The sequence below is a fragment of the Lagenorhynchus albirostris genome, chromosome 10, assembly GCF_949774975.1.
Source record: "Lagenorhynchus albirostris chromosome 10, mLagAlb1.1, whole genome shotgun sequence".
In the NCBI taxonomy this organism is placed as follows: domain Eukaryota; kingdom Metazoa; phylum Chordata; class Mammalia; order Artiodactyla; family Delphinidae; genus Lagenorhynchus; species Lagenorhynchus albirostris.
The window spans coordinates 104,594,243-104,608,236 of NC_083104.1; positions in this window are offsets into that span (position 1 = coordinate 104,594,243).

The following is a 13,994-nucleotide window of genomic DNA, read 5'->3' on the forward strand; positions in this document are numbered from 1 at the left end:
TCAGTTTTTTTTCAATTTCCACAGTTAAGTTTGAGTCTTGGGGAGGTGGCATGTACAGTTCTATGAATTGTACACAGGTAGTAGATTTGTGTGACCAGCACAACTGGGTTACAGAAGCGTTCCAACAGCCCAGCAAGCTCCCTCATGCTATGGAGCTGTACTCACAGCCTCCCCACTGCAAACCCCTGCTGAGCACTAGTCTTTTCTCTGCCACTATCAATTTTTTTCCTTTTGAGTCTGGAATCACACAGTATGTAACCTTTTGAGACTGTCTTCTTTCATTTGGAGTAATGCCATTGAGACTCACCCAAGTTGTTGCCTATCGATAGCTCGTTCCTTTCCATTGCTGAGTAGTGTTCCCTAGTAGTGTCCCCTGACACAGTTTGTCAGCTCAGCACTCGAAGGAAATCTGAGTTGTTTCCAGGTTTCGGTGATTTGCCTTTTAATAAACCCACCAAATGATTCTCATGCAGACGGTCCTCAGATCATGCTTAGAAAACAACGCCCTACGTTCTCCACAAAAGTGGATATTAGCAATCTTTTTAATTTTTGCTCACCTAATATCTTTTTTTTTTTTTTTTTTTTTTTTTTTTTTTGCGGTATGCGGGCCTCTCACTGTTGTGTCCTCTCCCGTTGCGGAGCACAGGCTCCGGACGCGCAGGCTCAGCGGCCATGGCTCACGGGCCCAGCCGCTCCGTGGCATGTGGGATCCTCCCGGACCGGGGCACGAACCCGTGTCCCCTGCATCGGTAGGCAGGCTCTCAACCACTGCGCCACCAGGGAAGCCCAGAAATGCTATCTTGTTGTCAGATATGTGTATTCCTGATCTTCAGGGGCTTGAAAATCTTTTAAAATACTTATTAGCCATTTATAATTCTTATGTGAATTGGCTACTCATATCCTTTGTCATTTAAAAAAATTGAGTTGTTTTTGTTTTTCATATTGACTTTTAGGAGCTTCTTCTGTTAAGGATTTTAGCCTTTGTTGATTTTTTTTTGTTTGTTTTGTTTTGTTTTGTTTTTGCAGTCTGCCATTTTTCTGCTGTGTTTGATTTGTTGAGGAATAATCAGTGACTGGAATTCCTATAGTTCCTAGAACCATGACGCTCAGATGGGATTCCAACAAAGGATTGGGAATAGCATGATCTATCTGGATGACTAATGGATCATTTTGAAACATACTACTTCAGTCTTCCTTGCCATTGAATTATCTACTTTCTCCTGCTAGTCTGACAAGCTATTTAACAATGAACTAAATCTAAAAGCAGAACTTACTTTCAGCTGTATTCATTTTGGTTCTATGTATTACACAGTCCTTTACCTTTGGTTATTACAGCTGTTTTCCTGTGGTGGGTGTAGCTGAAGATCATTTTCATTGTTTATGAATCTGAAAATCGAGACATTCAAAAGCCATGTATAGACATATTCTAACATTAGACTGGACTGGAAGATTTATCCTATTGAGTCACACTTTTTTTAAAAAACAGAACTCTAATCAGCTGTTAAAATAACTTTCAGCCTGGGAGAAATAATTCTCATTTATCTAGCACATCAGTGCATTTTGCAAATAATGGAACATTCTTTCAATTCATGAAAAATAATGAATTCTTTTAAATTTTAACGCATGTTTTGGCATTCTTTCTAAAGTGCATTGAATATTCTTTTGTTTCTCAGAGGGAACTAAACACAGTTTAATTGTTTTTCCTATGGCTTGAGAGATTTTCTAGCAGGAGCATTCATTTTAGCAGGTCTCTTACCTACATGAGTTCACCTCTGGCTGCTAGTACATTTTCTCTTTCTCATGCCACCACCAGTTGACACTGAGTATTCTGGATACTTCTCCTCTCCCTTCCTTATTAGCTGTTGCTTCCCTAGAAATTCCTGCTACGTGGGGTGCTGGGTTCCCACTGGCTCCAGATGCCACTCTGTGCCTGGCTTTCTGGCCTCCAGCCCCTGAGTTTGGACATTCTGGGAGTAGGCAGTGGGACCTAGATCCCCATCCCTGGGCTAGGGTGACTCTTCCTCTTTCAGTGGCTGCTTTTCTTTGGGAAAGGATATCTACCTCCATTCATTGTTTCATGTGCTCAGAATACATTTACTGTCTACCATGTGCCATTCAGTAGGTGCTGGGGATACAAGGGGGTCTGACCCTGCCCTCAGTGGTTTCGTAAAGAATAGATGCAGCAAATTGAGGAGAATGTCCTTAACCTGTTCTGGTGACAAATCAGCTCTCTTCTGGCCTTACTGAGGCAAGTGCTAACCCTCACTGCATCCTTTCATATGAAACATTCCCAATCCATATTTCTACCTGTTTTGGATTCCAGTGGTCTGTGTGGGAAATCAAGCAAAAGCACTGGTCCTAAGGGCGATTCAATCTCCACCAAATGGGCCTGGGCTCTGGACCAGATCAGTGGTTTGGGGAGAGTTGCAAACTATGGGCTTATTTTAGTATTACCATATGGCTTTCACGTGTTTAAAAAAAAGCAAAACAAAACAGTGGCTCTAGAATTGTTTTCTGTTATGTTTACTGCAATGTATAAATATTGCAGTTGTATTATGGAGGTCATTTACTCTTAGGGGCTGATCTGAAAATAGAATTTTTATTTATACCATCATATCTAAAAGAAATTACTCAGTGTTCCCAACATCTAGCTTACTGTTATATATAGAATATCACATTAGAAAATCAGGTAACACTTGAAGTGTGTTGTACTTTGTTTGAGGAGCCATGAAATTGTAAGCCTGGTTGCTTGAATAGTAAAATGTCTTAAGACTATTCTGCCTTTTGAGTTCCTGTGCCTGACATTACGAAATAGTTTATATAATTCTTCACTTTCAGCTGTCTCTTTTTTAAATTCAGAGACTCCATCTCTGGCAGCATTATTTCTGCTTGAAATATCTTCTGTTAACTAGTTTTTGTCTAGTAAGCAGGAGTGTTATGCTTCTTTCAACCGGACGAAGGTGGAGCTCACTTACGTAGGGTGCATAAACCCTGTTGCATCTGTTTTTCTGTTTAGAGAGCTTTTGTTATTTACCCCTAAATTTGCAACTAAATTTCAGATAGTTGAAACTGAAACCTAAATCCCTGAAGGTTTTATTTATTTATTTTTTTAGGGGGTGGTTCCGATTCATTTTATTAACAGTTTCCAACTTATATTTGAATGGATATAAGTTGTCTGTGTGATGTCATCCCATTTAAAAAATTTTTAAACTTTCTCTTTTTTAATAGATTAACTTTAGGAGTTGCTTTATGACTCTCCACCTGAAGGCAGAGAAAGATACTCCTCCCCTCTTGGACTAGGAGGGTGTAGAGTTCACCTTCTGAGGGTATTTTGCCTTCTTCTCTAATCATATCACCTTTTATCCTAACCAAGTTGTAAATTCTCTTTAAGCAAGAATTCATGGTACCTGCCACATTCAGCCCTTAATAAACTTCTACCGAGGTGAACAAAAAGCAAGTATCTCTTGATTGTTGCCCGATAGTGCCTGATAATGTGGGTTCCTTGAAGGGCAGCCCTAAGGGATATGCCAAGATTGTAATGGGAGTCCTGTATGGGTTTCAACTTTTAAAAAGCCCAGTAGGAGCCTGACTTCAAGTTACTATGCCTGTCGTAAAATGACCCCAAAGCTTACTTTCTTTGCTTTCGCCTAGGACCCTTTATCAATTTTTCTCTATCTGAGAAAGGAAGCAAACTGGCAGCTACAGAATGGCACAGACCCACAGTCTACAAGGGAGGAGTGTGCCTGCTTGGGCACCTGAGGTGAGTGGGTGACGGCATCATCACAGACGGGCTGAATCACATTACCAAAGGGCTGAATGTGGTTGGCCTGTGCTGGACACCTGACAGAAGGGACACACATGTGTGGCCCTAATGAGCAAATGCAGATGGCTTGGAAGACAAATCCTGCCATGCTGGAAGTCCCTGGCCAGGAGGGGAGGGGCTGCAAGGATTGTGCCAAATCTCCGTTGTTGTTGATGTACTTAGTGAGCAACCTGAGGGGTTTTACAAGGAGTAGAGAGAAATCAAAGGAGTGTTCATTACCTTGTTCCTCTCATGACTGAGAGGAAACACTGCCGAAACTGAAGGCTGATGTTTGGGGTGTGTGACACCCGGGTACATGACTTCAATAAAGCACTCAAACTGAACTACAGGATCAACAAATCAGTACCATGTCATCCTATCCATCCATCCACCCATCCAGACACTCATCCATCCATCTGCCCATCCAGCCAGCCAGCCACCCATCCAGCCACTCATCCATCCACTCATCCATCCATCCATCCATCCATCCGTCTATCCACCCATCCACCCACCCATCCATCCATCCATCCATCCATCCACTCATCCAACCACTCATCCATCCACTCATCCATCCATCTGCCCATCCATCCATCCATCCACCCATCCACCCACCCAGACACTCATCCATCCACTCATCCATCCATCCTACACAGTTTTAATTTCATACCCATCAGATGCCAGCACTTTGTTTGATGCTTGGAATACAGAGGTGAAAAAAACAGATGTGGTCCAGCCTCTGCTCCTATGGAGTGGGTCTTACATTCACATGGAGAAACTGAGACAGAGAATAGAATCTACTCTATACACCAAGTGATGCCTGAGGACCTCACAGAGGAGTAGAACTGGTCTGACTCAACCCCAGCAGCTCATGGTTGTAAGAGGCTAAATATACCTGTGTCCCCTGGACTTGGGCCAAAGCACTCCCTCCCCCCAGAGGCCTCTCCTCCAGAAGGAAGTCATATGACCATTTCCTACAATGAATTCATCACTATCAACCAACCCACACCCAGGACATGATTTTTACATGTGATCACAAACTTAAAGGGTAGAATTCAAAATGTCTTGGTTTATTACAATTTATGTGGCTTGGGATTTTTTTAAGATCTTAGCAGGCATAGACACAGACACTGCAGAGTGTTGTGGTCTGGAAAACACAAGCAGTTGACCCAGAGGAAAAAGGCCAAATACTCTCAGTGTCAGTTACTGACATTGAGCAAGTCATCTGCGTGCCCCCACAGCTGCAGCAGGTAACTTATGGAGAACACCTCTCTTTTCAGGTATTTTAATTTCAGGATTCTTTGTGTGGTACATGATTTTCCAGCACAGTTCTGAGTTTTGTCACTGGAAAAGGTTTGTGTTCTTCATTCTGAGGCCACCTACAGGATGGATGAGCTGGGCCACCAAGTGTGTTTCTGGATTCCACTGTAGGAGCCCAAGTTCTTAACGAATTGCCTGCTTCATAGCTTTCCTCTGTCCTAGAACCAGAGGATGGCCTTCAATGAAGAGGCAAGAGGAGCCTTCTAGTAAAATGGAAAAATGTTAATTATATAATGTTAAGTGACAAAAAACTGGTTACAAACATAGTATATACAGTCTGATATGATTTTATATGAATAGAATACTACAAAGACATATACCAAAATGTTGAAAGTTGGTGTATCTTCTTCATGAAGTTTTATAGTTTATGTTTTATTCCTAGGTCTATGATCCATTCTGGGTTAGCTTTGGCATCGGGTATGAGATATGGGTCGAGGCTCATCTTTTTGTATATGGATGTAAATTATCCCAACACTGTTTGCTGAAAAGACTCTTCTTTCTCCATCAACTGTTTATGCACCTTTGTCAATTGTCAACTGACTATATTTGTATAGTTCTATTTCTGGATGGACTCTCTATTCTAATCCATTGATCTACTTATCTATCTTTAGATCAATACCACACTATCTTAATTACTGTAGCTTTATAGTAATTCTTGGAATCAGATAGTGTGAGTCCTCCATCTTTATTGTTCTCATCTATTTATTTTAGTTTTGCTAAATTATTTCAGATATTAGGTATTTACAGACATCATGACTTTTCTTATATTTTATTATGTAATGACATCACAAGCTACTATAACCCTTAACAACATTAATTCCTCTAGTTCTTGGTTCCACCTTCATATTTTCTAGGAGCTATTACCTTTTAGTCCTTTTTGTTTCTTTCTCCCATTAAGATCCCTACCTCCCTTCTAGAAGAAAACAGTGCTACAAAGCAGTCACCTGCCATTACCCATCACAACTCTTCCTATTGCTTCTCATCACATGATACTGCATCCCAGAAAGTCTCAGCTAAGCACCTACCCCAGAGAGTACGGAAGGAGAGTGTGATTTCTGGTAACATACACGTCTTAATTCCACCACAACAGAGTAACTGGGCCACCTTCTCGTTGCTGATATTTTGTTCTTGCATGAAATTCAATGCATTAATTCTTTAGCATCAAATCCCAGTTTTATCTCTGAACTGCTCTGTGGTCCTAAACACACTCTTTCAGCATCCAAATAAACTTCTTAAGAGAATTGTACTTCCCTTGAATCCTGGCTTCAGATTAATAAACCACAAAATGTACCTCATAGATGTCAAATGACAAATACCCATTAATGTGACTGTGGTTTCAGAAAAAAAAAAAAGCAACAGTGTAATTAATCACAGTCTATTTCTGGCATCACGGTAAGTCGCATAGGACAAGCACATAGAACTAGGTCCTTAAAAAAGGTCAAGAAAAACCACATATCCAGAATAAAAGAATGATCAGAAGTGTGCTGAATCATGTTGCAGTTAAAAGAGGGACTGGGGAAAATTTTTCGGTCTTGTTAATATGCTCAAAAGTTTAAATATGAAAAAAGGAAACAAAGAGGAGAGAGAGGAAGGAAAACCAAGCAGATGTACGTTAAGGAAGTTACTTTTTGAAACGTGCAAGGTGTCCGTCTGAGAGGTAGCCGATCTGGAAGACTAGGCACAACGTTCTAGGGAAATCATGCCCCTCTTGTGTGAAGGAGTCATTCGTCAGTGGGAATGTCCCCACGGTGCTCCACTTCTTAAAAATTCAGAAGGTAGAAAGTACAGACAAAATTGTGTAATCCTTTCACCCCCAGAGCTACCTCAGGCAATAATTTGACTTAGGAATCATGTCCTGCAGTAATTGTGATTTAGTCCCAATAATAGTAGGTGACATTTGTAGAGTATTTACTATGTCCCTGGCACCTAAGCATAATACATGTATTAATTGATTTAATCCACACACTAACACCCCTTAAATGTGGATAATAGTAGTAATAGTATCCACATTTAAGGGCTGTTAGTGTGGGGATTAAGTGAATTAATACTAGAGAGTCACTGTCCCTGAGAAACCAAAAAAATGTGACAAACCTGGTACCAGTTGATTTTAGGACCACAGCGGTTTGCAAGGGAGAACTGGCTGGAGGAGATGAGTCAGAGGGCAGAGGTCACCTGAATATGAAGGTGCAGACTAGGGGTGGACATGGAGAGAAACAGCAAAACTTGGCTAAAGATTGGGGTTAGGGAGCAAGGGAGGGAACACTGAAAGCCAAGTCTGAGATTTCTAGCTTGGGCACTGTTGTGGGTTGAACTGTGTTCCCCTCAAATTCATGTGTTAAAGTCTTAATGTCCAGAACCTCAAAATATAAACTTATTTGGAGACAGACTCTTTACAGAGGTTACCCAGTTAAAATGAAGTCACTAGGGTTGGCCCTTGTTCAACATGACTGCAGTCCTCCTAAAAAAGGGAGATTTGGAGACAGACAGGCACACAAGGCGGATCCATGTGAAGGTGAAGGCAAGGACCAGGTATACCGACGACTGTCAGCCAGCCACAAGGAGCGCTCCCAGTGAGCCAGCCCTGCTGATGCCTTGATATCACACTTCTGGCCTCTACAGCTGTGAGAGAATAAATTTCTGCCTTTTTTTCTTTAAAAAAAGCAGAAAAAAAGAGCTATGTTCTGAAGTAACAAGAATTCACAGACAGGCCTCAAAGACTTGTTTTTTCTTCAAAAGAAACATAAAAACAAAAAACCACCTTCAGAGATATGGCCAAGCCAATGCGAGAATCAACATTCAAACGAGAAAGAAAGGAACCTCCCCATGAGGACCCTTGTGTTAAATTTTATGGAAAGATCTAGAATTGTTACCTACACTCAAGTACTATTAGCAGACTCCAGTTTCATTTCTTTTTTAAAAAATATTTATTTATTTACTTATTTATTTGGTTGCGTTGGGTCTTAGCTGCAGCAGGCGGGCTGCTGGGCTCCTTAGTTGTGGCATGCAAACTCTTAGTTGCAGCATGCATGTGGGATGTAGTTCCCTGACCAGGGATCGAACCCGGGCCCCCTGCATTGGGAGCGCCGAGTCTTCCCCACTGTGCCACCTGGAAATCCAGTTTCATTTCTTACATTAATAAGGGAAGCTACAAAGTTGCTCAGGAAGAAACATCCAGATTTATAGGATAACTGACAATACATACACAATGATTTGGAGTTGGGGACAACTCTGATTAAAACAAAAATGTTTTGCAAACGAGGAGTTGGACAAACATCAAAGAGGGTGCCTTACAACCTACCGAATGGGAGAAGATATTTACAAATGATACATCAAATGAGGGGTTAATATCCAAAATATACAAAGAACTGATACAACTCAGCATCAAAAAAAAAAAAATCCAACTAAAAAGTGTGCAGAGAATCTGAACAGACATTTTTCCAAAGAGGACATTCAGATGGCAAATGGGCACATGAAAAGATGCTCAACGTCACTAATCATCAGGGAAATGCAAGTCAGAAGTACAATGAGATATCATCTCACACCTGTCAGAAAGGCTGTCATCAAAAAGATAACAAATAACAAGTGTTGGCCAGGATGTGGAGAAAAGGGAACCCTCAGGTCCTATTGGTGGGATTGTAAATTGGTGCAGCCACTATGGAAAAACATACGGAGTTTCCTCAAAATTAAAGACAGAACTACCATATGATCCAGCAATTCCACATCTGGGTATTTACCTGAAAAAAAACCCCAAACTCTAATTCAAAAAGGTATGGGCCCTGATGTTCTTGGCAGCACTATTTACAACAGCCAAGATATGGAAGCCACCCAAGTGTCCATTAATAGATGAGTGGATAAAGAAGATGTGAGATGCATACAGGTATTTTATATATATATATATATATATATATATATATATATTTGTATATATAACATGGAATATTACTTAGCCATAACAAAGAATGAAATCTTGCCATTGGGGACACACATAGATGGAAGACTTAGACAGTAATACGCTAAGTGAAATAAGTCAGACAGAGAAAAACAAATAATGTATGATTTTTCTTATATGTGGAATCTAAAAAAACTAAATAAACAAAACAGAAACAGACTCAGAGAACAGACAACAAACTAGTGGTTGCTGGGGAGCTGTGCTAAATGGGTACAGGGGATTAATAGGTACAAACTTCCAGTTATAATAAAAACAACTCATAAGGATATAATGTACAGCATAGAGAATATAATCAATAATATTGTAATAACTTTGTATGATAACAGATGATAAATAGGCTTGTAGTGGTGATAATTTCATAATGCATAAAAATATCCAATCACTACGTTGCATACCTGAAGCTAATAAAATATTTTAAGTCAATTATACTTCAATCAGAAAAAGTGATATAAAAATCTTAAAAAAAAAAATAAGAGACGTCGCAAAGCTTGTTCCTTTCCCACAGTCATCTGGCTCCCTCTAGAGGACCCTTTGCCACTCAAAAGTAATGGAGAAACTTGTTACGGCTTCACCCACATTAACTGACCTATCTTTGTGTCAAGTCCTGCCCAGAGCTGTGGGGAAAAGTAGTCACTGAACATGGTCTGTGGGCTGAAATTCAGATGAAGCTTTCAGAACAGGTGTCACCTCCTTTGTAAAGCCTTCCTGGGTCTCCCCACATGGTTTATCACTTGCTCATGTGTGTTGATGTGTTGTGGCATGGAATATATAATAATTTGTACATGTCTGTCTTTCCCTCTAGACAATAAACCACTTGAGTATATCCTTCCTTCCTTGTTCATTGCGTCTTCTTGGCACCTAGGCACAGTGCCTGGCACATAGGAAGTAAGTGTTCAATAAATCAATGTTCATTCACTTAATAAATGATGACATGCTAGCGAATTCGTTCAGTCTCCTGAACACCACACACAGATAAAGCATTGGCACTTCCAAGGTTAATATCATGTGTATCAGTGGACTTGTTTCTGATCTGGAAGAATGAATATATTTGGGAATACAAGCCTTTTACAACAGAGATAGTTTAAGAGAGTTGGGGCATTAGATTTCCTGGAAGAAATGAAATATTAACTGGAGAGCCAAAATTCCAACTTATATGGTCAAATGCAAGTATCCTTGCAAGTATAAGGACAGATATCAAAACTTTCCTGCCCTGTGGGAAGAAAATATAGGGTAGGAAAATTTTGATATGCAACTTACTGAGAAAGCCAGGAGGGGCCTAGCGTAGTCAAGGGCAGCAGAAAGGAACTGAGGGTAAGGAAGCATCACTCAGTGGGTCTGATGGGGACGGAAAAAGCACAGGCCCTCCAAAGGGAGTCACAAATGTGTGCTGTGAGGAAATGGTGCAACAGATGATGTGTGAGAAGCAGAGTGAAGGACTTCAGAGTCCACCTGACCCAGGCCTGACGTTGATGAGGACGCTCTGAGGAGAGTGTGACTGACTCAGAATCACACAGCTGCAGGGGCTCAGAGCCCCCATCTCCAAATCTTGCCCTCAGCTTCGGGAATACCAGTGTGAGAACTCTGACCTCTTTCATGCTGCAACAACCGACCCTGTGGACACGTCCAGGGATTCTGTCTAAAGTTTGTCTGAGGCCATGGGCCAGAGGGAGGCAAATCCCTTAGCAGCCACCAGGCAGGCAGAGTTGGCAAGAGTCACCAGAAGGCCGCAGCGGCTGGACTGTAAGGGCCCTCAGACCATAGGAAGAGGTCAAGGAAGCTGTTTGGGGTTGGTTATGATACTGGGTCTCGGATTTGGGTTCCGCTCCAACATTGCTTGTGGCTTATCAGCTGGCTGACCTCCACAAAGGAACTCACACCCACTCGCTTCACTCTCTTGTCTCTGAGAAAATGAGCCCAGTGACTGTGCGCTCGGCCTGCAGCTTGACCATTCAGCAGCAGGTTGACTGTGGGCGGGTCCGTTACCACTCTGTCCCACAATTTCTCCAACTGTAAAACTGGGACAATAAAGGTATGTGCTCACAGAATAGATGCGATGGTTACACAAGTTTGCACACCTAATGAGCCAAGAAGAGTGTGTGGTGCACAGTAGCTCCTCAGGAAGGTCAGCCTTCGCTCGCTGTTCCTGTCAGCTTTCCTTTAGGGTTGACGATACACAAGGTGGTGTCTGGAAAATGGAGGGTGTGAGCATTTAAATGTGATAGCTTTGGAAACTCACCCAGAAGAGGGCCTGGCGTCTGGTACTCAGTAAATCATGGTGCTTTAATTGTTGCTGAACAATAGGGATATATGATTGCAAAATGTCATTCCAACCTTCAAACCCCATATTTGGGTTTGAATTCATTTTCAGAACTTGCTTCTTAGACACCTCTGTTACTTCAATCCATCGCCCAACAAATGTTTGTTGAAGCTTTTACAAACTTTCAGCATTGGGAAAACAGTGGTGAAAAGGACAGACGCAAATCTTATCTCCTAAAATCCATAGTTTGGTGGGAAAGAGAAATATTAAAGAAATAATTACAAATTGATTTTGTGATAATATTAAAGACTATTGGTCTGAGATTGGATGTTACCCTCCTTATAAGCTGTGTAAATCAACCCGTTACTACTGTTTCATGGATGTTGGCAGAAGACTTGAGACTTCTGGGCCAGAGACAAAGGACTGTATCACTCGCAGCACAGCAAGCAGCTTGAGTCAGTTCCCTTTGCCCTCGGTTCCCACGCAGGTGACACAATGGGCTGGAATAGATGCTACACGCACAGTGGTTTGCATCACAGCTGAGGAACACAGTTTAGGGAATCCACTGCTTTTATAGCAAGTAGTAAGCAAGCCTGCTCTTTGTCTGGGGAACATTGTTACATCTCTCAAGGTTACCAGCTATACAAACAACGCTGAGAAATGGCTAAAGGGACAGTCAGGGCCTTGTACCCTGGCATTCCCAGAAAGGTGTTTAAGGGGGCAAGAGGCCCACAGAGGACTACCTCTTCCAACAAAGACATAAAAGACAAAAAATAGTACCCATAATCCTATTTTCTTTGTTCGGTTTTATCTTTCTAGAATCTCTGTTCGTATACACTTTTCAGAGTTGTAACCATGGCATATGTTAGGGTTCTGCTGGATTCATTTAACACTGTATCATAAACAGTTCCCATGGTTCTACACAGTTTTCACAAGACCCTGCACACCTCACTGTGCTGCTGGGCCATAATGGTTAGACGTTTAGTTTGTTTCCACTTTAGTCCTTAGCTTGTCTTTTTGAAAAGCAAGGTCAAGCCCTAAGCCCAGTAAGGAGAACACATTGGAGTGGTTGGAGAAGACTCCACACCAATGTTTGCCTTCTAGACCTGCACTTGCCTTTCTCTGCCTCCCATCCTGCCATACCATTTGGCATCTTCATCCCAGGTACACAAGAACTCCTAGAGACTTCAGGTACCCTCTACTCAGAGAAGAAATTATCTGGTTCACTGCATCACACTGTAGCACTAACTTCAACTGCTATCCTGCATCTATGTAGAAGGGTTTCATTCGAAAAGAAAACATCAAGGGTAGAGGCAGTGACACAGCTAGAGAAGAGACTCCTTAATATTGGGCTTAAGTCCTAGTTAGGAGGCTTTAGGGAGGCTTTAGGTGCTTCCCCTGGATCGTGAATGACATGTCCGTGCATGGTGGCCTTTGGGGTCGGTTGAGGTCTTACAGCAAGGTTCCACATCAGTTTTTCCATCTCTGAAATCTACAGTTCTTACCAACATTTTTTTTTCTCTTAAATAGTTGTCTGCTTTATGTGAGTAAGACTGATTTTTTTTAGGGTTCTAGCAGAAAACAAGTGATTAGGATATTTTTAAATTAGAATATATAAGGAGGGTTTAATAAAGGAGCCTATTTAAAAGTGTGGACAGGGAATAGGGAAACCAGAAAGAAAAGTGACGTTTACTCCTGCCCTTGTGACAGGGAAGCACTTACCACTTCTAAGTATACTGAGAGCCCAGAACCCAGGAAGAGAGGTGAGCGATGACGGCTGCACAAACACGGCTGGGCCTGAAGGGAAGCTCTTTTCCTCTTCACTTCTGGTCTCCCCCAGGATCCCCGCAGGCTGACCCCAACAGGAAATCAGAGGGCAGGGCCATTGTGTGGCCACTCTGGTCTGTCTTCCACTGCACCAGTCAGGGTGGAGAATGGGTCTGGAAGAATAAAGGAAGACACCTGGCACACAATTCTTAAGGAAACAGTACGTTTCTCAAAGGACAGACCATATTCTAAATGCGTACCCTGCTAACGTTATGGAACACAGAAATGTTTCTCATCTGTAAATGGCGATAATAATAGTATGACTGGAATGAGGCTGAGGTCACTGCAGGAAGACCAGCTCTAAAAAGAGAAAAGATACTAGAAGAGGTTCGCATTGATGGGTAGGTGGCAGAACGAGTGTGGGAGATTTGGAGGTACTTTCCCTACCGGTACTCTCCCTAATTCACCTTGCTTGATGGCGTAGACTCAATTATAGCAGCTGCTGCCTCTGCAGAACCACTGTGGGGGAAAGAGGTCGCAGAGGGCACATGAAGCAGCCTCCTCTGCTTAATCTTTCCCAGTTACCCTTGCCCAGTTCCTCTTAGCTTCAGTTCTTGGAAACACCTTTCTCTCCACTGCTTTGTAATTGCCAATAAGGAGACTCCGAGCTACACCGAAGGTTGTCCAGAACCTGTTTGCCCAGCTGGCCCTCCAGCTGTGGGCCACCTGGGGAGGAACAAGAAGAAAACAGAGAGCGCTGCTCTCCCCCTCTCTCCGGAGTCTGGGTCCCTGGCTGCCCACTCCTCCTTTTTTTTTTTTTTAATTTTTTTAAATGAAAGCTTATTTATTTATTTATTTATTTATTTTTGCTGTGTTGGGTCTTCGTTTCTGTGCGTGGCTTT